Here is a 24,827-nt window from a genome sequence, read left to right on the forward strand (position 1 = left end):
GTGGTTCGTTCCGGAAATGTGCAGGAGAGAAGAAAGCACCAGATGATTAAATTTCATAGACGTACAAATGACACACTTGCAGCACACAGAACAACTTACAGAAATTAGAAAATAGTGAAATAGTGACAAAGAGGGGAAAATCAGTTGTGTCAGAAAATAAACCAGATTCGAACGTCGAGCCTGTCTAGTTTTCTAGCATTATAAACGATGGGTGGGCTTGTGGAAGTGTATGTTGCTGATCTAAATTCTTTTTGCGGCGTTTGTTTCTTGAGACTGAGTGACATATCTAGGTGTCATGCGTATCTGTTCTGTGTAATTAGGGGGCTACCTCATGCAACTTATACTCTTTGGAGTGCGAATGGCGCCAATAAATCGGGTGCGAATGATCTAGCGCTCGGCCCTTGGCTTACTGCTACCTTACGAGTTTAAAATTGGGTACTAGTAAACTGCGAAGTATGCATTAGGTAGCGAAGTACTGGAAATAGTAGGCGAATATGTCTACTTAGGACAGGTAGTAACCGCAGATCCGTACCATGAAAAGGAAATAACAAGAAGAATAAGATTGGGATGGAGCGCATTTGGCAAGCACTCGCAGATTATGACTAGCAGCTTACCGGTATCCCTCAAGAGGAAAGTATACAACAGTTGCATCTTTCCTTTACTCACCTATGGGGCTGAAACGTGGAGGCTAACCAAGAAAGTTCTACATAAGTTGAGGACAACCCAGAGGGCTATGGAACGCAAAATGGTAGGGGTAACATTAGGAGATAGGAAGCGTGCAGAGTGGGTCAGAGAAATAACTCAAGTTACCGACATTCTAGAGGAAATTAAGAAGAAATGGGCATGGGCAGGACATGTAGCGCGAAGAGAGGATAACCGATGGTCGCTTAGGGTAACAAACTGGATTCCAAGAGAAGGAAAGCGTAGCAGGGGGCGGCAGAAAGTTAGGTGGGAGGATGAGGTTAAGAAGTTCGCGGGGGTCAAGTGGATGCAGCTAGCACAGAACCGGGTTGTGGAGAAATATGGGAGAGGCCTTCGCCCTGCAGTGGGTATAGTGAGGCTGATGATGATGATGATGATGATGATGATGATGAAACTGCGCAGCAGTTTGTAGAATATGCTGATATAAGCTTCGTCTTAGCGTTTCCTTTTTTCTATTGTGTTGTTTTCTACCACTTCAATGGAAACGAGAAAAAAAAAAAGGGAAAGGGTTCGAGTGTACAAACAGTTTCTTGCCAAGCAACCGTGCGAATGATGGAAGCGAGTTTCTGATATTTCACAACGACAGCTTGTAACGATACGTTTGCCTGTCCTGCAGCGTTGTTACAACGTTGCGCTACGCTGATTGGTCGGCACCCGCTGACGTCATAGACGTTACTTCAACGCGCCATGGCAACATGGTGCGCTCCGCGCTGATTGGTCAGCATGTAGTTGTCGTTGCCACTGAGGGGCTCGAAAACTGCTGACCATCACAAGTGTCAGCTTAGTGACATCACGCGCACTTCAAGCTTAAACGGCAAATAATACTGAATAAACATATGTCAAACCCCGCAAAAAGTTGTCGCTGAGAGTAGCGTTGCAGTGTACCTGCTCGAGGATATCAGGGTTCCACATACAACGCTTGATATGTGGGGACCGTCGCCAAAAAATATTTCATTGACCAGATTGACAGTACTATACAAAATAGAGCGGTAAGGTTCGGTCTGTGGCGATAGAAACGATAAAAGAGTTGCACTGCAATGAAAAATGAGCTGGAAAAGGAAGCACTGTCCTCGTGCCGAAGAATATTGAGCTTGATTTTGTTATTTTTCTAATATATAACATCAAGACAGTAATTAACAAACGCTTATGTTAAAAAGCCGCACTATATATTTAAAAGACTGATCAATCATGACATTAAAATGCAAGAATATCAGACTAGAACAAGCCTTTATGCTAATGAATAATGCTAATAATGAAGACCTGACTTCTTTTTTTTTTTTTTTTTCTAATGTTCTGCCTCCACCTCGCCGTTTAAACGCTCTTGGACAAAGCGGGGTATCTGTAAATTAAGAATGAAGAGGTTTAGGGGGGGGGGGGGGGGGGGGGGGGGGGAGGGTGCCAAAAAAAATATTCTTCGAAGGTCCCTCTAACAGTTCTGACAGCGTACGCTGGCGCGGCTGTGCGGTCTAGGTGGAGAATTTTAATTCCGCGTTCCTTCCCTGAGAGTGCTTCTGTGAAAGTATGCAAACAGTTGCTGCAGATGCTTTTTGCCGAATTCTTCAGCTTCAATAATGTGGAAAAGGTGCAAGTGGATTGTGGTCAACTGGGATAGTTTTGCCGTCGGAGATATAATTAGGTCTACTCAACTTAACTGAGCCCCCCTTGTTATACTGTTTCCTTGTACCAATAATTAACCGTTAGGCACTGCAGACGTGCACGATATAACAGTTGTCACATCACACCACCTCCTGCTAATGTACACCTGGAAACACCAGCACTATTGGCGGGATCGTGTAGAGTTGCATTCTACGAAAATCGTTTTGCTGTTGTCGCTCGCACTGTCCGAAGAAGTGGATTACTGTTGGCTATCTGTCTACATGATTCGGCCATCATTGTTCTTTTGCTCTAACAAACAGCTGCTCCAAGCGTAATGGTTTGGAGAAAGTTTGACCAAAATTGAGTGAGTGGTACTTGCCTAGAAGAAGCACGCAGCCAACTTCCAGTTACGTGCAGATATCCTGTTTTATTTTTGGTTATATAACACATATATCTTGGACGTCGTACTCCACTGGGGCTAAAGAATCTTCACTTTAACTGGCCTCTGCTCCCTTGACATTAAGTTGCACGCATCTTGGTGACAGTGATGTAATATTTTCTGAGTGACGGATGGAGCGCTCCAACAACAGATAAAAGCTCCGAGGGCGCTTTCGGGACGCAGTGACACACAACTCTTTTTAACTTTGCCACCCACATATCGATTGAAAACGTTTTGTTTGTTTCTAAGCTTCACTCGTAAATAGCTACTGTCCTGTTGGTCTATAATCCGAAATAATGCCGTTAAGTACCGATTATATGGGGTGTAATATCTGGAAAAGCCAATAACGCTTTCTTTCATTCCAAATGTGCGGCACTGCGCGGTACTTTCCGGCAGGCTGCCTTCGCGTCGAAACACTGAGCGCCCTCTAGTGACGCTGAGCGCATACAAACAAGTCTACGAAAGAGAGAGAGGTTCTCCTTTATTGTTGTTTCCTTTCCACTCGCACTTGTTCGGCGGCCTTCCAAGGACGGCCAACGCCACCGCTGCTCGTGACGTCATGTTTCCTCCTGCGTCAGTTGCGTCCAGAGACCGCTAGATGGCGCCAGCTATGCAAATACTCGGCGGGAAAGGCAGGATAGATTTGCCGCTCGCGAGCGCGGGCGCAGCTCCTCCAAGCAGGCGCGCTACATTCGAATGAATACGAATGGGATTTAACAAAACGCTAGGTACATCGAATAAGATTTGCATCACGAACGCATAGGTTTCGAAGTCGGACGGATGGACGGACGGGGAGAAGGAAAGAAGGCATAGACGTTGACCATAGAGACCTCCGGTTGACTACCCTACATTGGAGAAGGGATAAGGGGAGAGAAGAAGAGAAAAGACTTGGAGCACAGTCACAGTTTGTCACTCAAACCGGTGGCTGTCAGGTAATAAACAGTACCCTGTATGCCTCGAAGACAGTCGACTGTCGTGGCCATGGACCGAAGACCTTATCCGCCTTTAAAGGGCAAGGATCGAGGCGGTCGAGCGCACAGCGCAACTCATGTATTTCATTCACATATGCATTACATTAACACAGGAGATGTTCGACTGTCTCTTCACAGCCACAATTTTCACAGGTAGAGCTGTCGGCCGTTCCAAACTGGAAAGCATATTTGTTCATGAAAGCAGCATCGAGCCATAAACGGCACAGCAACGCTGCTTCTCGGCGCACTATCTTACAGGAAAAACGAAGGTGCAGTCCAGAATCCAGTTCCCTGAGGCGGTGGTTGCAAAACTGCCCCGTGTTCCACGCTGAAACTGTAATCTCCGGGGCCAAAGAGCGAAGCGCACATGATGCTTCAACACTCGATATGGGGATTTTGAATGGAACTAAGTCGGGTGGAGAGTTGTGCGTCCGTCAAGGAGGAACATACACTGCTTTCTGAAAACTGTTTCATGTCACACAAAGAACTTAGTAAGTGGCCCGCGGGAAAAGGAAGACCTAAATGTACTTATAATACTATGTGTCAATTTGCCCTGTTCCTCTCCGCCCTTCTTCTTGAGCTAGCTGCTATAACTTAAAGGTTAGTTATTTCAACAGTTCTATTTCGTCAGTTCTGTTACTACATATAACCGTCGCTGTTTGCTCATTCTAATCTAATCCCACCCCTTATGTAATCCCCGGTAAAAGGGGATCTCTAAGCTAGTAAAATAGAACTTTACTATTCACACCTCACGAATGATATCCTAGTTTAATTAATTTCTTCAATCCTTTTATGGTCATGGCTTAACTAAAACCCACCTGCAACTACTTGGGTGTTGAATCGAACTGGTATCTCGAATCCTTTCCTGGCATCTTTAAACACGAAACGGAAATGGTTTGCTATCCAAAATTATTTTGAGAGGGAGAGAGAGAGAGCGCTCTGTGAAATCAGCCATTAAAAACTTCTTTGTATTTTGCATTAACCCTCTCATGCAGGTGTGATATTGCCTTCGATGTTAAGGCTGTACATATACGTCTGTCACTCAAGTGTTCTGAGCAGGACACGCTCAGTTGTTTGTCCGCCATAAAACCCGACACAACATAACCAAGTGCGAATCTTACACATACAGGCTGTCACGGTCACGATTTTTATGCCATATCAAAATTCTAATATACGCGTAGTATTCTATCGGGGGATAAACTTGTTTAACTGGTAATTTCTGCAGTTAAACGAATCGGTAACCCACTCTGTGGCTCTCAGATACATCAGTGGAAAGCTTCTTGTAAGAAATATGGCGAGATTTCTTTCAAGCAACGGTGATCTCCTACCTAAGGGCAAGTTCGTACCAGCTATGGTAAACTGTGTTCCTTTTCCCTGAATAAATTTCATTTTTACTTCTACGAGTGCACGTGCGTTTATTTTTTGGGTTCCTAACAGTGCGTGCAGAGGGACTTCCTGATCCCTTTTTTATTTATTTTCGTTGTGATTTTTAGTGGGCGAATTTCTAACAAGTGCAAAAATGTACGTGCTCTTATTTACATTTTGCGTATTTTACAGCGGTGTTCATTTTATATAAGAATTAATATTTGCTTTTAATCTAATTACTTCCTTCTAGCTATCTCTTCGCCAAAGTTCTTCCTATGATTCTGCACTGTTTTGACAAGCTACTAGTTATGATTCAGATTCCGACGACAATGGACGCTGAAACATGTGTCAGCTTTGACTCTCGTTCATAAACGACAGTGAAGCAACTGCTGAATACGCTATATTAGGCGCGATTGAGTGAAGTTTTGCTTGTGTAGCAGCATCTGTCATGACAAGAAAGTCAACAGAAGCCTGAAATGCCAGTCACAAATTAACATATTTCCTGGAAACCACGGGTCTCTTTTTTTATTTCTTGCTTTTATTGTCTGTTAAGTTAGAAAATATCCTGCCTGTAAAATTGCTGTTCCAAAACCGCGAATATGAATCTTGAATTGCGTTTACCGTGTTTTACGTCTGTCTGCCACAGTTCCATATACGCTCTATGTACGCTCCCCTCTCGCGTTATCGTACGTCTTACTTTCTGCCAGCGTATTTCTTTCATTGCCTTTGTCCTTAGGGTTTGCTCCTGTTCTTTGTGTGTGCTCGATGGTCACTGATGTGCTTTTTACCCTTAATTAATTTTGGCGACTTTTTTTCCTTCTCACGGTTTTATCTGCGGTATTCTGCTCACTTGCCGCATAGCTGTCGCTAGGATGTTTGTTTTAGTGTCTTCATTGTGTCAAGCTCTTTGTCATTCTTTTAGTCGCGTTGGTTGCTGACTTTTCATTCATTGATTGATTCATTCATTCTTCCTTTCATTCTGCTCACTTGCCGCATAGCTGTCGCTATTTGTCTGTTTTAGTGTCTTCATTGTGTCGAGCTTTTTGTCATTCTTTTAGTCGCGTTGGTTAACTTTTCATTCAGTGATTCATTCAGTGATTCATTCTTTTTTTTTTTTTTTTTACTCGTCTTAGTGCCTATTTTCCCGCCAGTATTTTAGTCGCGGCGCCTCTTGACTGTTCTTTGGCTCTGCCGCGTTGCTGCAGTTTTTAATGTTTTCTCCTGTTGTTCTTTCCTTGTCTTCCTTTAGCCGAGTTGGTTGTTGGCATTTCATCTACATCTTTTACACACGTTTTATATACGCCCCCTGCGTTTTTGCTTTTGTTCTCTTTCTTAGTGTTTTTTTCCTGCTCTGTTCGCTTTCTGGCAGCGCCTCTTCTTGGTTGGTGTTGATAAGCCAGTTATGGTTTTTGTTGGGCGGATGCAGTGACTAAATATTTTAGATGGGCGCATGCGCATCATTCCCTCGTTCTTCAGGCTGTATATAAGGCGTGGTTCTGCGTTTTTCGCAATGAAAGTTGTCAGTCAGCGCAGTTTTGTGTCCTCCTTTTTTCTTGTCCTTCGTCTGCTAGCGCTTTTCCCCGTTAGTTCCAAATCGTCTTCTATGGCAAGGCAAAGTGTAAGGCTTTTATCCTGCAAAAAGTATGCACATTTTCATTGCACTGATTATCACTCGTAACGACGGTTTGCTTCATCAAGGCATGGTTTCCATTTCAACCGCTTCAGGCAAATTATTCGTCTGCAGGTGTCGATACTCAAATAGAAATAATAGAAAAATAGAAAGCGACACCGGGAGAAATTCATCAGTGACCTCTTTGCAACTCCTCCGTTGAAAGAATTCGAGACTAATCGCGAGGCTTCGACGAACACGAAAACGCCATGTTTAAATCAATCCTTTAAATGCGAATTGGCGTCATCTTAAAAGTTTTTCATACGGGATATATTTTTGGAGTGCGTTCCGCTGTGGTAAGTATCCAATCAAAGCAATACTACAGTGGCAATACAAATATCCTGAACAGTGATATCAGTATGGGTCGAAATTTTCGGCCACCATGTATTTGAATGCGACGGCTGCTCCCCCCCCCCCCCCCCCCTTTTTTTTTTTTTTTATTTCTTCCACCCTTCCCTCTGTGCGCTCATAACAATACCTTGGGGGAGTGTATTGCACACGTTGCACACAAACCGCCTTCTGAGCATTTCCTTGCGACTTGTGCAAGTAATAGCGAAACTAATGTCACAATTCACTGGAAGGCATCATAGCTACTTACCGCTGTTGGGCGTGCTCGACTACTCCGCGTAATGCAGGCTTGTTCTGCATCGTCAAAGCTCGCGCTTGTGCGCCCTAGAAAATGTAGCACACTGGATCAATTTGCTTTGAGCGATCGCTTTCGCTTTCTTTCCTCCGTTGTACGATATGGTCTGCAGCCCTGAACTAGAATTATCGGCAGTGATTGATCACAGCATGCTTCTCCCTTTCTACATAGCTTACTTGCGATCGCAGCTGCCGGTGCAGGCATAATAGCCGCATTTCTCTGTGTGTGTTTGCGTTTCTGCGCGTGCAGTATCTTGTCATAAACACACCTCATAATCATCTCATTCTTCATCATTTCTACCAGACCTATAGGGAGCCTGGCTTCGGGACTAGGTTGGCGTTTCTATTGCTACATTGGGGGCTTATCTTTCCATATAACTCCCCCCTGATGTCGCAACGGAGTTTCGCCCGGAAATTGCAAATGTTTGATGTCTGTATAACTTTCTGCCACTGCTCCTTAGAAGCTACGAGTATAAGCTGCCGTCACACCTGCACAAGACGTCTTTGCTAAGAAGGCCTGCCTGGGTGTGGCATACGGCGGCTGGTCCACGTTGTTCGCCGTCGCCCGTGGTGAAACCGTGAAATCGGGGCGCATATTCGCTGGGAGATTGACACTCAAGTAGTGCGTTATCAATTCAGCATGAAGGAAAATATTAGCTTCTTAATGGCACGAGTTAAGCGAACATTCCTTTACAAACTGCTCATTGGATAAATATATTTAGCCACACCCACTTTTTTAATGATGGTTGCCAATTTTGCGCCAGCGTAGTTACACTGAAAGCTACAAAAGTGTAAAATGCAACACCATTATCCCATAATCAGGAGTATTTCTTTTTTAATGTTGACAGTATACAGAGGAAGGGCGGAGCATAGTGTAGGAACGCCGGATTTCTATGTCATGCCCCGTGTTTGGTCGATATGCCTATTGGTCCCTTAATCCCTACTCATATCCCAGACCCGTTAGTCAGACGCGTAGAGCACATGTCATTTGTGAGATCGATGCACAGTGTGGATGCTGCAGCGCAGTACGCCTATAAAATAAGGTGTCTCTGCGGCGCCCAAAGCCTGGGGGATATATGCACAATCGAGCTGGCTGTGGAGACCTCACTATCCTCACGTGAGTTCTCCTATTGCACAGTCTCTCTCAGACGGCGATAGTGTGGCCCAGTGTGATGACTGCGCCAGCTGAGGATCTTGACTGTTGGCTCTCAATGACGTAAGGATAGCGTAGTCAAGGACCGCAATGGCTTTTAACTTTATTCGTTTTCGTGTTTTTTTTTTTTTTTCGGTCTGCACTGGATGTGACCAAAGAATCTGACTTCCCAAGTACGTCATAAAGAAGACAGCCCTAGGCCAAGGGAAAATTTGTAGCCATTTGTACATGTGGGTTACTGAAGCCACCACGCTATAGAGCGCTGCACAGAACTCGAAAAGGGATGGAACGCTAGAAGACCGTGCGGCCCCCGCACAGGTCGCGCCACCGTGCGACCTCGACCGTCACGACTGACGAAGAACTCGTCGACGAGGTGGCGTTTTAGGAGCTCGAGCCGCTCACCTTTCCGCGTGGCGTTTGCCGCCTCCGTTCGGTGCTCCCGAAGTGCCGCTTCTTATTCTGCTCCTGCCTGCTTCAGTGGCTGCTGCCACTTTCTCTTTGTGCGCAGAGAGAATTACCGTGTCGCGCTGCGAACAGCTACGCGGCGTGGCAAGGCAATGAGTGTGAACCTCATATACGCTTGCCGACTCTCGCCAGCGATGTGTACGAGCTTGGTCTTGCGGGGGAAAGGTTTCGGGGCACGATTCGCGTGCGCCGAATGGCTTCCATTAGCGACCTCCGTTCCGCTGAGCCACACGGCGGCGGTGAACGCTTTCATTTTACCGAGGAGCTGTTCCTTGGCTCCGTGCAGGAAGGAGAAAGTGGGCTGCGATCGTGCGCGCAGAAGCGAGCGCTAAATGCGCGGCGTGCTGTGATGGAGTCTGCGAGCTTGCCGGTGTGCACTAATAGGGAGAAACTGTTCATTGATGAGAAGAGGACGCGGCAAATTGAAGGCCGAGCAACTTGGAAGAACGCCTGTGCCCATCGGCGCCAGGTGCGATTTCAGAGGGGCCGGCTGAACTTATTTATTTGGGAATTCGCACATGTCCGTGGCATAGTTCCTAAATGCTGCAACATGGGGGCAGTTCTTGGAACTTTAGCTTTCTCCTAACGTGATAGCTTTAAAGGTACGCTATCACGTTACGGAGACGACGCCTGACCATTTCTGGACTTTCGACGGCACGCAAGTTACACCTTCAAAACCACACTATCACCCTACCCGGCCACATGGTACAAGAGATATATGTGCTACAAGCCTGTAGCTTTATATTTAGATCCGTTATGTCGAATGAAATATTTGCGCGATAAAAAAAAAAAAAAGGCGTTAAAAGCACCGTGCACGAAAAATTCGTCGTCGGTGTCGTCCGGCGTTGACGTTATGAGCGAAAAATTCGAGCATGGCGCTGGGAGCTGACATGACGGCGCACTGTGTGAACGCACTGTCTAACGTTACGTTTGGGAGCAGCTGCCAACTTGGGTATCTCGTTTGATATGGGAGAATGATATCAAAATCAGCCTGGCAGGGCCCTTGCGTTCACATTACGCCTAGGCCACTCAGGCACTTTCATGCGGCTTGGTTAAGCCGGACTTTATATAAGGGCTGGTAGCCTGGGCTGTGCTGTCATACCCTCAAAGGCGGAAATATCCCCCATATTTTTTTTTTTCTGCCGTCCGTCACAGTTGTTATCGATATAACGTGTGCAGGAAAAGTTTCTCTCATTACGAAAGCTTGCCGCAAGGAGACCTCTGAGCTTCTATAATACCACAAAGTACTCCATGACGTCGCTATACTTTGTTCCTGCCTAACGCCACCAGATGCCCATAAGAGAAATCAAAAGAGAGGGGTGGCAGTCTGAACATCACGGGCCGCTGCTGCAGTAACGGCAGTGTCCTGAGCACTGCGATGGCTGCCGCGCGCTGCGACCTCAACACTGTACAGCACCCGCGCTTCGACGCCATGACATATCGCATTCGTGCAGCGAAAGATATTCCACCGTGAAACAGGGCTGATTCCCACGCATCGTGTTAGCCCGGAGAAAGTGTTAAGCATGTAAGGGTGTAAAGCTTATATATTTAGTGGTTTGGTTTGGTTTGTGGAGTTTAACGTTCCAAAGCAACTCAGGTTATGAGAGGCGCCGTTGTGGAGGACTGCGGAAATTTCGACCGCCTGGAGTACTTTAACGTGCACCGACATCGCAAAGCACATGGGTGCCTTGCTCTTTGCCTCCATCGAAACCGGCTGCTGAGGCCGGGATTCGATCCTGCATACTTGGTCACAGTAGTCGAACGCCCTAACGACAGCGCCACCCCTACGGGGCTATGCATATTTAGCGTTCCTTCCAGTAAAGTAAATAAAGGCTGTGTTAAGCGGAACTCGATAAGACACTGGGAAGGTTAATCTCCTAATTAAACGAGGTTGAAAACAAATTTTCCTTAGTGATGTGGTCACTCAGTTTCAGCGAGTCTTTTCCTTCAAACTGATGCCACTGCGGCATGTTTTACTTTCTCGTTTTCTCGTAATGAAACGAGAAAAACAAACGGCTCATTAGAGGTGTTCAAGTTGTCGCCTCGTTGTTATCGCCGAAGTCACGCACAATTCGCATGAACGTGTACTTTGTTAAAGGTGTTATGTTTTCTTGTGACATCGTCGCTTTCTTTTGTCCAGATCCATGACGGGCCGCCGGTGTCTGCAAGTGGCACAGGAAGCTCTACGCTATCGCTGAAGGTGAGTAATCTTGGTTGCCGTATCTGCTGATAGTCCTCGACTCCCGCGCCCGTCCATATCTACGTCACTCGTGATTCCCAAATTTACTAATTCATTCTAATTCATTTGATGGCTGCGCCTTCAGCCTGCCCAACTTCCGTTTATTGTTGGTTACCTACGGTGTATACCTATTCGACTTCATAAATGTCATAAAGAGCCGACCCCCCCCCCCCCCCCCAATAAAAAAAAAACGGAATCAAGACTGCTGCGCGTAACAGAGCTTATTCGTGTCTTGGGGTCTCTGTACAGGTAGAGAAAGCCGCGGCATTGCTTTGTGGGTGTATAGCGTCATGCATTCCTGATTTAAGCCAAGCATGAGGCTCTCAAAGCAAGAGCCAGAGAGAGAGAGAGAGAGAGAGAGAAAGTTATTTTAATAAAGGAAAGGGGGGTAGGTCGGCCGCTGGTAAAGAGACCCTGGCCTGCTACCGCACTGAAGAATGGGGTAAAGGGAAGTATATAAAGAAGTTAGGGTACGAATGGAGCGTAACCTGGAGCAAGGGCTAAAATAATTATTCGCATATATGCCAGGAATATTAGCGGAGTGATGGGACGTGATTTTCTTCTAGGTACTTCATAATCATTCCTGTCTGCCCTGGTCGGCGAGCTATACTGCTGGCAGATTATGAATTGTTAAGTGAAAACTATTTAATAATTCAGTACCTGTTGCTTTTGTTGTTTAAACTGCGCAACCAGAACACAGACCGTATTTTTCTCGAGCCGACAAGCAATTTAAGGGACCGACGGGATGCTCAATACCGCAAGCAAAGGCGCGCTTGCATTTTCAGCCTTTCATACGGTTGCTATACAAGTCGACGAGTTCGATGCCCTCTGACAGAGGGCATCGAGGACTTGCCGTTATTCCAATTAACATTTCTTTGTGTGGGAGGAAACGGAGCTGGGGAAGGAAATTGTGACAGAGGAGTCGAACCTGCCCTCCTCTTCACCACAATGCCTGGACGTTGCGAAAACTTCCTCCACCACTCTCGCTAGCCATCTTTGATCCTCAGCTTTCGACGTATACGTACCCTTAGATTTACGATTGGGTGGTGCCGTCCGTTCAGAATGGCTCTCGCAATTTTGACCCGTCAACCTCTATCACTAGCTACGACCCGTAGATTCCTCTCCGGCCCCCTCCCCCTTTCTCTATTCTCTGCCAGCTCCCCACTACATCCATCGACGGCGGGCAATTAGGAAGCAGTTGGAGACAGGCCGTGCGGAGAGCCGAATCGTGGTACCCAGACGGCAGTTGCTTGTCTTGTGCATGCTTGCGTCTGCACGATGTGCTTTCTGCATCTCTTGACACCAGTTGCGATCGACTTCTGCTGCCCATCTTCGGAACCACTTCTGGTCGTCGCTTAATTGCCGCGCGCTGCGGACGGAGTCTGACTTCTTGGAGCCCGTCTCCCTCTCTCAGAGGTTGCTGGTCTGTGTTGTGTGTTCCCTCCGCGGCTCTCGGAAACTGAATGTGGGGCGGGCGCTGTGTGTGGGCCCGGAGAGATGAGTCTCAAGTGTGTGAGCGGCTGCGTGCAGCATCTGCCATGCCTTCGGATGGAGAGCGTAGTGATAGAGAGGAAGTGAAATAGGAGAGTGGATGGTCGGCTTTGTCGGGTGATAAATTGTTCCTGGAAGGTCTGACATAACGTGCGTATGTAGTTACCGTACAATGTGGTGGCCGCTCCTGGTTCCTCCGCTTCACCAGTAAATAAAGGCGGTCAAGCGACTAATGATTCGACATAAAGAAATCTGGCAGAAAAAAGTAATGATATAAACTATTACATGCAAGGGAGGCTCGGTTAGACGATAGGTTAACAAAAAAAGTTTGGTGATGGAATCAGGTCTTTGAAAACATGTCAGAAGCGCAACCGCCAAAGCCGGTTGAGACGTCCGCTAGGCAATGGCATTCAGACTGCAATGCCATCGAAACAATTATCAGGAGTGACAGATTGCGTGACTCTGTGCAGCGACCTGTGTCTCTAAAGCTAGATTTTCGTTTTTATCTTCGTCCTGTCTCTCGACCCATCTCCTTAAAGCAGACAGTGAGCCAGTCACTCAGTCAATTATACTGTGTCGTTCTAGGAATCACTATAAATGAATGGCTGAACACAATATGCGATCAGTAGTTAAGTAATCAAATAATAAACGAGCGCTCCTAAGCACCGAATCAGTCAGTTGATCCGTCAGGCCCATACAAATCATTAGAACGACTAATATCTGTGCGGAATAGTTCCACACACGCGCTGTATATTCCCGCAGCACTTCCCTCTCTATGTGCATGTATTTTATAGTAATGAACAAAGGATGTAGTGTCAAAAGAACACAGGTATATTTAGGAGCGATTGGTCAGAATACTTTTTAACCAGACAAAGGACGAGACACAGGGAAGAAGAGGACAGGACAAGGCCGGACTAGCAACTGAATGTTTATTGAATGAAAGAAAACGAAGACTCATTCCGAACAGCACGCGTTGGCTGGTTAAAAATGAACCCTTACCAACTTGCCCAGTCGTCAACCTTGCTGGTCAGAATACATTTGCAAAGAAAAATCACCTGGTATTCTGCTCTCTCTCTGTGTCTTGCCCTGAATATTTATGTATTTATCCACTTCCCGCATTTCGTCCGTGAGACTAAAGGACATGTCACAAAAGACGACAGCAGTCTCTTTTTTTCTGCTTCTTTGTCAGCACTTCCGATACATCAGTCACACTGAACGAGACACGCGCGGCGCAAAGTATTACCGGCGGGGGCGACGCCCTCGCCATTCACGTTACGCGCGCTATACGCACGCGCCCCTGTGTCGACGGTGAGGAAGACGGCGACGTTGGCTTGGCTCGCACGCGTAGTGTTGTGCTGTGCGGGCGTCTTCGGCGATTCTCTCCGCGTTCCGCGTCGCCGACTCGAAGGTCGAACTCCTCGCTTCTATTACGGCATAGTCCCGGGAAACGACCGCGCCGTTTTTCCATGCACGCTAAGCACTCCGAGTGTCATGCTACGCTTCGAGACTCGCGTTATCGTAGCCGGAAGAACGGCGCGAAGAGTGTCGAGACCCTGTTCTTGCCTAGTTTGCGTCTGCTGTGTATTATATACCTTCCCAATTTTCTCTCTCCGTGTTTGAATGCCAGTGTGCGTGGCGCTTCTTCCGGAAAGGAAAGAGAGATGAACGCCGTTCGACAAAAGGAAACATTTTCTTCCTTCGAACTGCAGCCGTTGCAGTGCGCAACCACAGTTGGATCACTCGTCGTCGTACCCGCACGATTCCTGTACTCGCTTCTTTGTCGCGAGTCGAGCAGATTGATTGATTGATTGATTGATTGATTAAAACGTTAATTTCCACCGATTTAGGAGACCTCCTACTCCCCGCTCCTGGTACGCAGGCCTGAGGAACGGGAGCTAGAACCTCCGCGACTAAGGACTGGCGAATATACATTGGTTTGTTGCGTGAGTGCGTGTCCACTCTTGAAAGTATATATAGCGCGGAAGAATTCGGGCTTTATAGTGCGCTGGTCCTTTCGTATAACGAGTGCCGTTAAAGCAGCACAAAAAATTGGCCCAATGTTGGTACTATGTTGGAAATATTGACCCACCACATGACCAATGCATTGCCAACACAGTACCGATATTTAGCCAAGATTTGTGCTCCCTGTGAGATTTTCTAGCACTTATCAGGGTCAATTTTCAGTTCCTGATCATTGGTTAAGGCCTCGAAGGTAAAGACGACTGCTGCTTGACGGCACTTGAGCGGTCGTTAATTCTTGTCACTCTGTCTCGACTGAAACACCTATAATTGTGTCAGTATAATTGCCGTGACAGAATGAATATTACAAATCGATGTAAATGCTTGCGTACGTGCCCGTGCCTCTGTGGCGACGCAGGTATTTTGTAAACGTATATGCACATAACATGTTAATTTAGGTAATCTAAATGAATACCTCCCAAGTCACGAACAAGTAGTAGTTCAATTTAGAGACAGAGTGAACTCTTGTGCAGTTAACACTATTAGGCACTGCGGAAGCTTTGCATGGCGTCATTGTGGAGCAAGAGCAACCGCCCGCTGTAAGTGACGGCCCTTTCGACGTATCGTCTACTTCATAGGCACTTCAAGAATATGAGCCTAAACGTTTTTCGATAACCTGTTGGTTGAAAAATAAACGCCGCGGTATCATGGCAGCCATAATAAGCTATAGGAGCTGTAAGGTTCCGTTTGCGTTCTGGGGACCAAATTAATATAGTCGAGCGTGACATGGTACTTTTTGGCAGCCAAAAGCGACCAATCGAATCAGCATCCGCTGGATGGATTTGACCACGGGAAATCGAGACGCTCGCACATTTTGCGAGGTCAAGCCCTTTCTTTAAGGCGTTTGTCAACTAATGACGAGGTCGTGATAGAACATCAATCTGAATGTGTTCCAGTTATTATCGTCGGTTAATTTTGTTTTAATTACGTAACAACTGCAACTATGCGTCTCTTTTACGAAACAAAAAAAACAGGTATATAAGTGGCAGTCGTGCGCAGTATACCGGAGGACACTGTGTCTGTCCCTTCACGTATTACCACTGTCCTTCAATGGCATCGCACAGGTGAAAACCGTATCTCCGGTAAAGAGTCGGGCACAGGTTCTCGATATCCACTTGTCGCCCCAAACCTTTGTATTTGTGCGGCCCACGCTTCCCCTGAATGCTATCTGTCCTTGCAAGAACTGCGTACCACACTGTGTCACTCCCACCAGGCCGCGATTTTTCGAAACTGGCTCTGGCCTCCCAGTGTAGCTCAGTGCACAGCCGCAGCTTGGGCATTCGTCTCGCGCTGTCTCGTGCGAGAGACAAGACTTCGCGGTTCTTCTCGTTCTCACGGCGGCAGCTTGCATTCTGGCACACTGCGCATACAACGTGGGCGCAACCGCGACTTTGAATGAACGCTCGCTCGCCCGTGGGGATGAGCTCGTCCTCGTATGCGTGCTGCGTGCGGGCTTTTCTAGGTTGAGGAGAACTACTGGCCGCAAGACCGACGGCCACCCGGCTATCCAACTGGCCGGAAGGAAAAAGAATCGTCCCTGTAGCATGCATGGGAGCGCAGGCAACGACGTATGGCCGGCGTGCACTTCGCTATCGAGGCCACTCGGTTCCGTGACCTCTGAACCCTGCCGCGGAGACGCGGCGACGGCGTTCCGTCTGCGCGCTCGGCCAGCAGCTTCTTTGTCCAATTGTTTTCCGTGTTCTTGTTGAGGATTCATTATCAACAGCACCAGCGGACCAGCCTACGGCTTTTTTTATGCCGTCGATGCTCGTCATAGTTATTCATTCAATTCTGCGGACCGTTTACCGGCATAAATAGTACACCCCGTGAGGAGTGAGTGTGCCCCGCCGTTGTGGTGCAGTGGTTAGGGCGATCGGCTGCTGTGCCCAAGGACGCGGGACCGAATACCGCACGCCCGCGGCGGCTGCTTTTCGATGGAGGCGAAAAGCAAGGCGTCCGTGTGCTGCGCGATGTCAGTGCACGTTCATCATCATCATCATCAGCCTGACTATACCCACTGCAGTGCGAAGGCCTCTCCCATATTTCTCCACTTAACCCGGTTCTGTGCTAGCTGCATCCACTTGACCCCTGCGAACTTCTTGGTCTCATCCGCCCACCTAACTTTCTGCCAGTGCACGTTAAAGAACCCCAAGTGGTCGAAAATTCCTGAGCCATCTTCATTACGGTGTCTCTCATAGCCTGAGTCGCTTTTGGACATTAAACCCCACAAACCAGCCAACCAACCAACCATTGCCACATAAAACTGCTTTACCCACTTCAACTGCAGCTTTCTTCCGCTTTGCCCGTACCTATACGACGCTGCGGCGTACAATTCGCGGATGACACCCTGTGTTAGCCCTGGCGCGTACGCCTTGGCTGGCAGCCCGTGGATGTAAACTTTGCCATACGGTCGCTTCTTCGTTGACATCACAATGCGTCATTTGTTTGCTCAAGCGGAAGAGTATATCTGCTCTCATTGTTGTTTGACTTTACCGTCTTCCTTTTTTTCAATACTACCTGTGCCCGCGATTCTCTTCGTCCACTTTCTCACCGCGAGCATTCATGGCCGCGTGTAGCTGTCTTCCTTCCGCAGCGCCACAGCGCGACGGTGCTGAGATACGACATTGAGTTCGCTATCTCGTGGAGTGCGCGATGATCACCGTCCGCCTCTCCAACCGCTAAAACGTTTTTGCTGACCGGTATGCACCTTCTTCTTCCTCTGTGAGGAGGGCCGACGGCATGCAGGCATTCGTAGCACGCGCTCTGATGGGCTTTCCTTCCTTCTGCGTGGGAATCTATTGTCCTCGCTTGCACTCATCCAACATGTCCTTGATGTGCGGCCCAGGAAGTATCGCCGCCGTCCTATGCACTTCGGTGCGCGTGGCCAGCGAGGGCGGCGTCATTTCGAGACGGCCATTATTTTTACTGGGATTCTTAGGAAAGAGTGCCTGTCATTACGTTTGTTGCCTTTGATAAGCACGTTTAGTGAATCTCGACGTAGTTCGCTGACATGTACACGGTTTCAGAGTTGTCCGGGGAAATAGTAGGTATCGAGAATATGACCCTGGGTTTATGTGACGCACATTTATCAGGTCTATGCATGTGATTCATTAATACTTCTTTTTGGGCGAGTCGATTCATTTTGACTATAGGAAAAATTTGAAACAGCGCTAACAAACACAACCATGAAAGATATACGACCTCATCGGTCGTCTCTTTTTGTGGTTGTGTGTGTTAGCGCTGTTTCACATTTTTCCTGCAATCTGTGCATGTGAGTTTAGCTGTAGGCGTTTTTATGAGGACATAACTTTTGTATGGGAGCTCATAACCTAGAGCAGCCGTATGTCTAACTCTAGATCATTGTCTTACTTGGACGCACACTAAAAGCGCCACTCTGCTGCTTTTCACTTCTTGAGTTCTCACTTTGTTCTTTCAGATATCAGACCACTCGGGGGTTACTAGTCGTTATGGTCACTACGTAGACTCTGCCGTCCTGGAAAAATTTAGCCTATAGTTTGTGAAAGCTGACGTTAACATGCCTCCTCGCAGACAGTCCATCTAAGGCCGAAACCCACCAAACCAGTCGAGATCGCTAACGCACCACACGTGGCTCTTGTGCGCTTCATAGAAACTCTGTCTGCACTAGCGAGCGGTCTAGTTTCACCCCCGCTTTTAGTATGCAAGGTCTGGAGTCTGGGAGCGTTTTTGTTCGCTCGCACATGGGCAGGCACTTTAGGTCGTGTCGAGCCAAACCCAGATATTCAAATTGGCCTCGCGAATGTCTTCCACACTGTTAGTCCGCGGGCGAAAACCACTCGCGCCTGTGCGTGGGCGGACTGTGCACGTACGCAGTATTGAAGACTATTCATTTCCACGCCGGTGGAAGTGGTTCTTCTCTCGAAGAGAAAAATTGCGACAAGACGCCCTGATATACGAGGTCAGCGTGGTCATTCCTCAGCTGCCGAAGCACATGGCGCAAAGGAATGAGGAGCCATAAACGCATGCTTCGCTTCTGTAGGCCTTATGCGGCCGATATTGTAGTAATTTGTGAATACATGGTGGCGCGAAATGATGGCAAAGAAGACGCTTTCTTCACGATGTTACCATTGACTCGTAGTCAATATATTTTGGTCGTTTTTTTTTAACCTTCAATTTTTTAACCAAAACTTTTTAACCTTCATTTTTCGACAAAAAAAATTCGTTAGACCGGGGTAGACAGGGAAATCGGCTTCGTTATATCGAGTTAATTAGTCATAGCACTGGACCATATGGGCATCTCAAGGGGAATCGCGATATATTCGTTAAATTGGGACATTAGTTAAATCGGGTTTCATTGAATCGAGTTTCGAATGGATAACTGTACGCTCATTTGTGTACATACAAAATTATAAAACTGCTTCATATTGAAATTGGCCATGACTTTGTCTGAGTTAGCAGTAAAAATTGTTAGCCTATGTGATTAAAACTTATTTATTCATTTATTTATTGCTCACACCGCCTTGGTAAGGCATTACCGCGAGGAGGAAGGATAAGTCACTCCTGAGAAATTGCAGATACATTGTACATGAAGCATGCATAAAGAAAAGAAAAAAAAAGCATCAACATGCGTAATAGAAATTCAAGAAAGCGAGTACTCGTTAGTACAAAAAGAAATACAGAAAAGCATAAATATTATGACATAAGTCATTAACTCACGAACATGCCTAGAAAACGCGGTTGTAGTAATCGTATACACGACTAATTCCCCTCCACAAGCTTATTTTCTTGGCCTTGCCTTGTAAGATATGCTGGTAAAAACAGTTTGAGTATTGCCGTGAAGATGCGGTGAACTTTGGGTGGTGAAGCGACAAATATTGAGGTTACTCCAGTCTTTCCCCTACGTCACACACACGGAATTACGGCAGTAAATGAGCCTGCGTCGAGCTATAGAGTAATAGCTGGACGACGCGTTCCATCGGTTCGACACACGGTTCTGGAACGCGAAAGTGGCCCTACTTATACCCGCGCGACCTTCGTTATGATGGAACGGACGAGAAACTGCGCCTCGAGGATGTATGCTTCGGAGCGGTTAGGAGCCGGTTTATCGGCTTACAAGCTCGCAACGTGGGAAATCTCAGTGTAGGCTCCGTTCTTCAGTGCTTAGAGCGCAAGGAGCGTGCACCGTTCCCGGTTCGCGAAATGCTTGCTTCACTCAGGTAGGCAATTACCTTTTGTCTCGTGGGTATCGCGTTTCGAACCCACTCGCTGCGCACAACAATTGGCCGCCAGAGCGCGCGTTCTTCGCGTCTCGCCCTTGCTCTGATTGGGCGTTTGATCTCCAGCGCACGACGAGCGAGACAAAGCTCGCGCAGATGTCCCAAGTAAATACCAGCATCTCCGGAATTGTTCGAAAAAATGGGGACGCCCTTGAAGAGGAACAGGGGGTCGTGAGGTTCACATACGCTTTCTTTTCGAGCATCTCGTGCTGGGTTGTCGCTGTTTTCTTACTTTATTATTATTCCGGCAGTTTTTTGCTTTCTATTTTCGGGCCGGCTTTCTAAAAATCGTCGCTCGCTACGCGCCGCTCACTCTTTGCTCGCTAAACTTTCGACCTCTTTCACGGGAAAATGGCTCTTTGTTCCTTGTCGCATCGGTATCAATTAGCTTCCGCGCTTGTCTCTTTTGTTCGTCCCCTCGTGTTCTGTCTTTATCCTCTCTTGTCATTTTGCTGCGCCGAAATGTCCGTTCTGGCTGTGCTTGTCGTCTGGCGTCTACTTGCTCTCCTTGTTTTATGTGATGTAGCGTTGCAGTGCCCCCAGCACTGCGCTCTAATGGTGCGGGCCTTTGTTTCGGAGAGTTCATACCCGAGGGGAGTAAACATTTTTTGTTCCTTTAAATAGGCCCGCGTACAGTCTGGCTGCGCATCCCCTCAACAACAAAAAGAAAATCGAATGTGCACTCACGACTGAAGGATAGTATACCTCAACTGTGAAAGCCAATGACCACCTTTTATGTGTGCGCGTGCTTGTGTAATTGAAACTGTTTCTGCGGCGTGACAGATAGCCGTAACCATTCAACCAGCCAAGCCACAGTTGTGCGGCTGGTTACACTGCTTCAGCAGTAGCGTCACGCACACTGTTCTGGTGCTAAATACAATATCATGAACTTACCTTCCACGTTTCTTCCTAACGCGAAAAGTTTTTGATAGAAATAAGGACATCTAGGTTTCTATTTTTACGAACCTCAAAGCCTCAAAGCGCTGCCGCTAGAAAAGCTCTCGCACGATAGCTGCCTTGCAAGTTTACAGGGTCGATATGAAATTGCTGGAGCTTGCCATATTGTTGCTACTTCACGGTGTCATATATGCACGGAGAAGATTGCGTGACGTGGATGACCGAGCTAACACCCGTTCTTACGGCTATGGGCTTAGAAAGACAGCCAGAGCACATTAAGTCGATAAACATTTTTTGCACGCACAGCTGGGCGCCAATGCAGGAGTGAGCGCTTTTCGTGTTGGCTAATAAAAAAAAAATAATAAGGACCCCAGCGCTGGGATGTTATCCCACGTCAAGCATTTCGCGTGGCGTGATTGAGCCTGTCAGCCAGGTTGTTTTTTTTTTTTTTCTTTTTCACAGCAAGTGGCTTTGTTAACGCTACTTTTCATCTGGAAAAACGCTGTAAGGATCTCATTTGCACACCACATTGGACGGACAACGCGGTGCATGGTCTGTAAAGGACACAACCGGTGGTATATTAGAGGACCTTTTTATCCAGCACAGCAACATCTTCGTTCACACTCCACAAATGCTTGCTCCACAAGAGGCGCTGACCGTCCGTGCCTCCTTTACAGGGGGCCCTCACGGCCAGGTAAGCGTGACAAGCGGCCAGCTGCCAGGTGGGGCGCGCCCTGGTCTTTGTGCTGAGTCATCGCAACGAGAGAGAGGAGTGTGATTCATGCGGGCGCCCATCAGCTGTCCGGCCAAGAGGCCTCGTCCGCAACGCTCCGAAGCGTCACAACCACGTACTCATTGCTTCAAAGGCTAAATGCGCGCACCGGGTCGCGACGATCCCCGACAAAGGCGCGCCCGTTCACTTCAACTCGCTCTGCCGCGCACGCGGATGCAATAGTGCTTTTCGCTGAATCCCTAGTCATAGCTGTGTTCGTGCACAGCAGAGTGAACAAGAAAAGCTCACGACTTCTTTTTTTCTGATTAGAGAAGGGGTGGGGGGGGGGGGAGCAAGCGTAGAACGTCGCTCTTCTAAATCCTGGTTGTTGCTATAGAGTATGCATAGCTTGAAGTCGGCTGTCCGATTACAGTGGACGTTAAATGTCCTCAGGGGGGCCGAATTTATCCCCAGCATTTTAAAATATCTGGCTGCTCTTTATATCTGCTTCCTTTCATTTTCACCTTCAGTCCTATCACTGCATCGCCTTCCCATAGTTCACAAAATAAACAGCAGGAAACGGTTCTCCTGTCAAGCTAGGAAACGTCCTCACGGAAAACAGCGGCCGACAATATCACTATTAAAACAGTAGAAAGGAAAACTTCCGGAAAGGAAAACCTCCGTATCTGATACTAAGAGAGGACGTACTGCTAGCTCTACCCTCCACCCCGTCCAGCAGGGGCAAAAACCACGTGAGCTTGACATACCTCAAGGCATTGTGAAGGGCACATATCCTGTGATTCTAATAGCACATTACCGCGAGTACTCCTTCCTCTGCGCTCATGGGTAACTTCTAAATCGACCGGCCGGTGTATAAATGCGGGACGTTTCAGTTAACGCCCGCTAAACCCATTGCCTCATGTCAGTGTAAAAAAGCCTAATGGCAGCTGGTCCACTAATTTAGTCGTTTCAACGAGGCAAAGCAGGTGGCCATTTCCGTTTTAGCAACAATGGCTTTCGCCATTCGGACTTCGCCTTGGAGCAACACGACCTCAACGCTGCGAATAGCGGAGGCCCTTTTAAGATTTCTCAAGGACACATGACATCCGGTCCCTGTGAACAATCCTACGCGTGTAAGTGTGCGCGCGTTTGATTCATTACATGTTTCACCATACTTCCGTGGAGCAGCTTGTCAGCTAGGTGCTCAGCCGTCTGCGAACAAAACCAATACGGGGATCGTGTGGCCCCCGGCGAATTACTGGGGAGGCAGGATACTTGCTTCAGGAGGCACGCAAGCATTAGCAAACAATTACAGGGAAATGAAGGGCTCGTTATAATGCGCGTACAAAAGGAGCCGACAGCCACCGGCAGCGAAGAAAGCATAGGGGATTTCTTTTATGCTGTTCAGTGCCACGGCTTTCATTTGAAAGTATCCTTTCTGTGCAAGTCCTCCAACGGGTGCAGAACCGCTTCTAACTTGTGTGAAACTGCGCGCTCTAAGTGTAGCGTTTCATTCGTTGTCCATGCACTGTGCAGTACCAGGCCAACAACTGCACGCAGTGCTGTGTTTATTACTCACAGCCTCCATGGAGAAATCTCCAGAAACGGTGGATTGTAGTACTGATGCACTCCTATTTTGTACACTGCTGCACCCATTAATAGGGTGCGTCAGTACCTCAATAGACCCTTTCCGGAGGGTGTGAGTTAGACACAAAAAGGGTGCGATTTTATTTACTGTGCAGTTGACACTGTGTTCTGACTCCTCTTTCTCCTTCTTGTTCTCACTGCCATGCGATATTCGGGCGGCTTAGAAGGTCGAATTACCTAACTGAATTGTGAAAATCAGCAGCGCCGTATCTAAATGTCGTTCTTGCGAGGGCATTCATTTCTCTAGCAATCATAGCTTTACTCCGTTTCACAAGCTGTTTGCAGCGCTTCAAAAGGTAAGAGTGACCTGAAACATTCAGCATGGCGCGCTTTACACGATTACGTTCCAACCAACTTGTCAACCATGGTGTATAAGGATGCGGTGGAGGCACAATCCTATTGTGCGCGTCATCCTGGCTGGTCCTTGTCACCCTTATCTCTCGTTCCGTAATCAGCTTGTGAAGCGGAGTATATCCTGCAGGTAAGAGAACGTTTTACGTTTTTCTCCATGCTATCAAACAGATCAGTTGTCGGAAGTTTTTGTCATCGAGTGTGTCGTAATTGGTCTCACTCGCTCCATATTAACAACATATACAACGAACTTTACCAATACCAAAAGTGAAGAACGCTTTAAGAGCTCGCGACTCGCGCCCTGATCAGCCTTATCCGCCACAAATACTTCGGAATGCAGCTTCAGGGATATTTCTATTGCAACAATATGCATGCCTTCCGCGGCATTCTCAGCAGTGTTCATGCCGTCTGCGCCGCGTCCTGTACGCGGTAGCCACTCTGGGCTGGTCATCGGGACATGATCAAGAAACAGTACATGGCATGCTCGGTCTATTACATACCTCCTGCGGTCTCGGGCCTTTACATAGTTTTGTATTTCGATACGTTTTTCAACTGTCAACACTTTCCTCTTCCACGACTTTATTCGTGCAGGACTAGAAGTAAAACGCGGTCGCATATTAAGTGCAACTTGGAGAATCTGTGCTCTTCACTTTTTGTTTGCCGCTGGCTCAGGTCGCTACGGGAACAGTGAGTTGACTTCGATTTCTTTTCCAGATTAGATAGGTCGGCATGCGTGTGTTGAATCATGGTTAAATCATCAGAATCATATCTCACACAGCACCTATAGCCATCATCGTTTTATTCTATTTTTATTGTGAAGTTAACTTGGGGGGGGGGGGGGGGGGGGGCGGGGGGGGGGGGGGGCGCTGATCAACGTGAATGGAGCACTCCAACCGTGAGCTTTGCAGCCCAGCGTGCTCGTTTTTGTCCCGGTGTGTTCGTGCGTGGTACGCCCAAAGAGAACGTTAAGTCCTCTTCTTTCGCTCTCTTCTTCCCTTTCTCTCTGTCTGTTAAGTGCAAGCTTTCGAAAGGAGCCCTTCAGCTTTGTCTCGCCCTGAACAAAGCCGAACCAATTCGCGCGCACCATTATGCGGGCTCGAGTTCTCGCGCCGTTAGTTGCGTGCGCGCGGGCAGCCGCAGCCGGTTGAAGGATGTTGACACAAGCAACCGCCCGTCTGTAGAGGGCGCTGACTGTCGAGAGGGCCTTTGTTCAC

The 24,827-nt window shown here is 47.6% G+C and overlaps 1 protein-coding gene across 1 annotated transcript in view; it reads left to right on the forward strand.

Moving 5' to 3' along the window:
* The window catches only part of a (arc), a 178,853-nt gene that overhangs the window by 49,680 nt on the left and 104,346 nt on the right, over positions 1-24,827 (forward strand). Inside the window, exon 2 of the mRNA XM_084598509.1 lies at positions 11,143-11,202. The gene's annotated coding sequence lies outside the window, so the exon portion shown is untranslated. The remainder of the gene's footprint in view (positions 1-11,142; positions 11,203-24,827) is intronic.

This window comes from Amblyomma maculatum, chromosome 3, assembly GCF_055883805.1.
Source record: "Amblyomma maculatum isolate TAMU_Amacu chromosome 3, ASM5588380v1, whole genome shotgun sequence".
NCBI lineage: Eukaryota > Metazoa > Arthropoda > Arachnida > Ixodida > Ixodidae > Amblyomma > Amblyomma maculatum.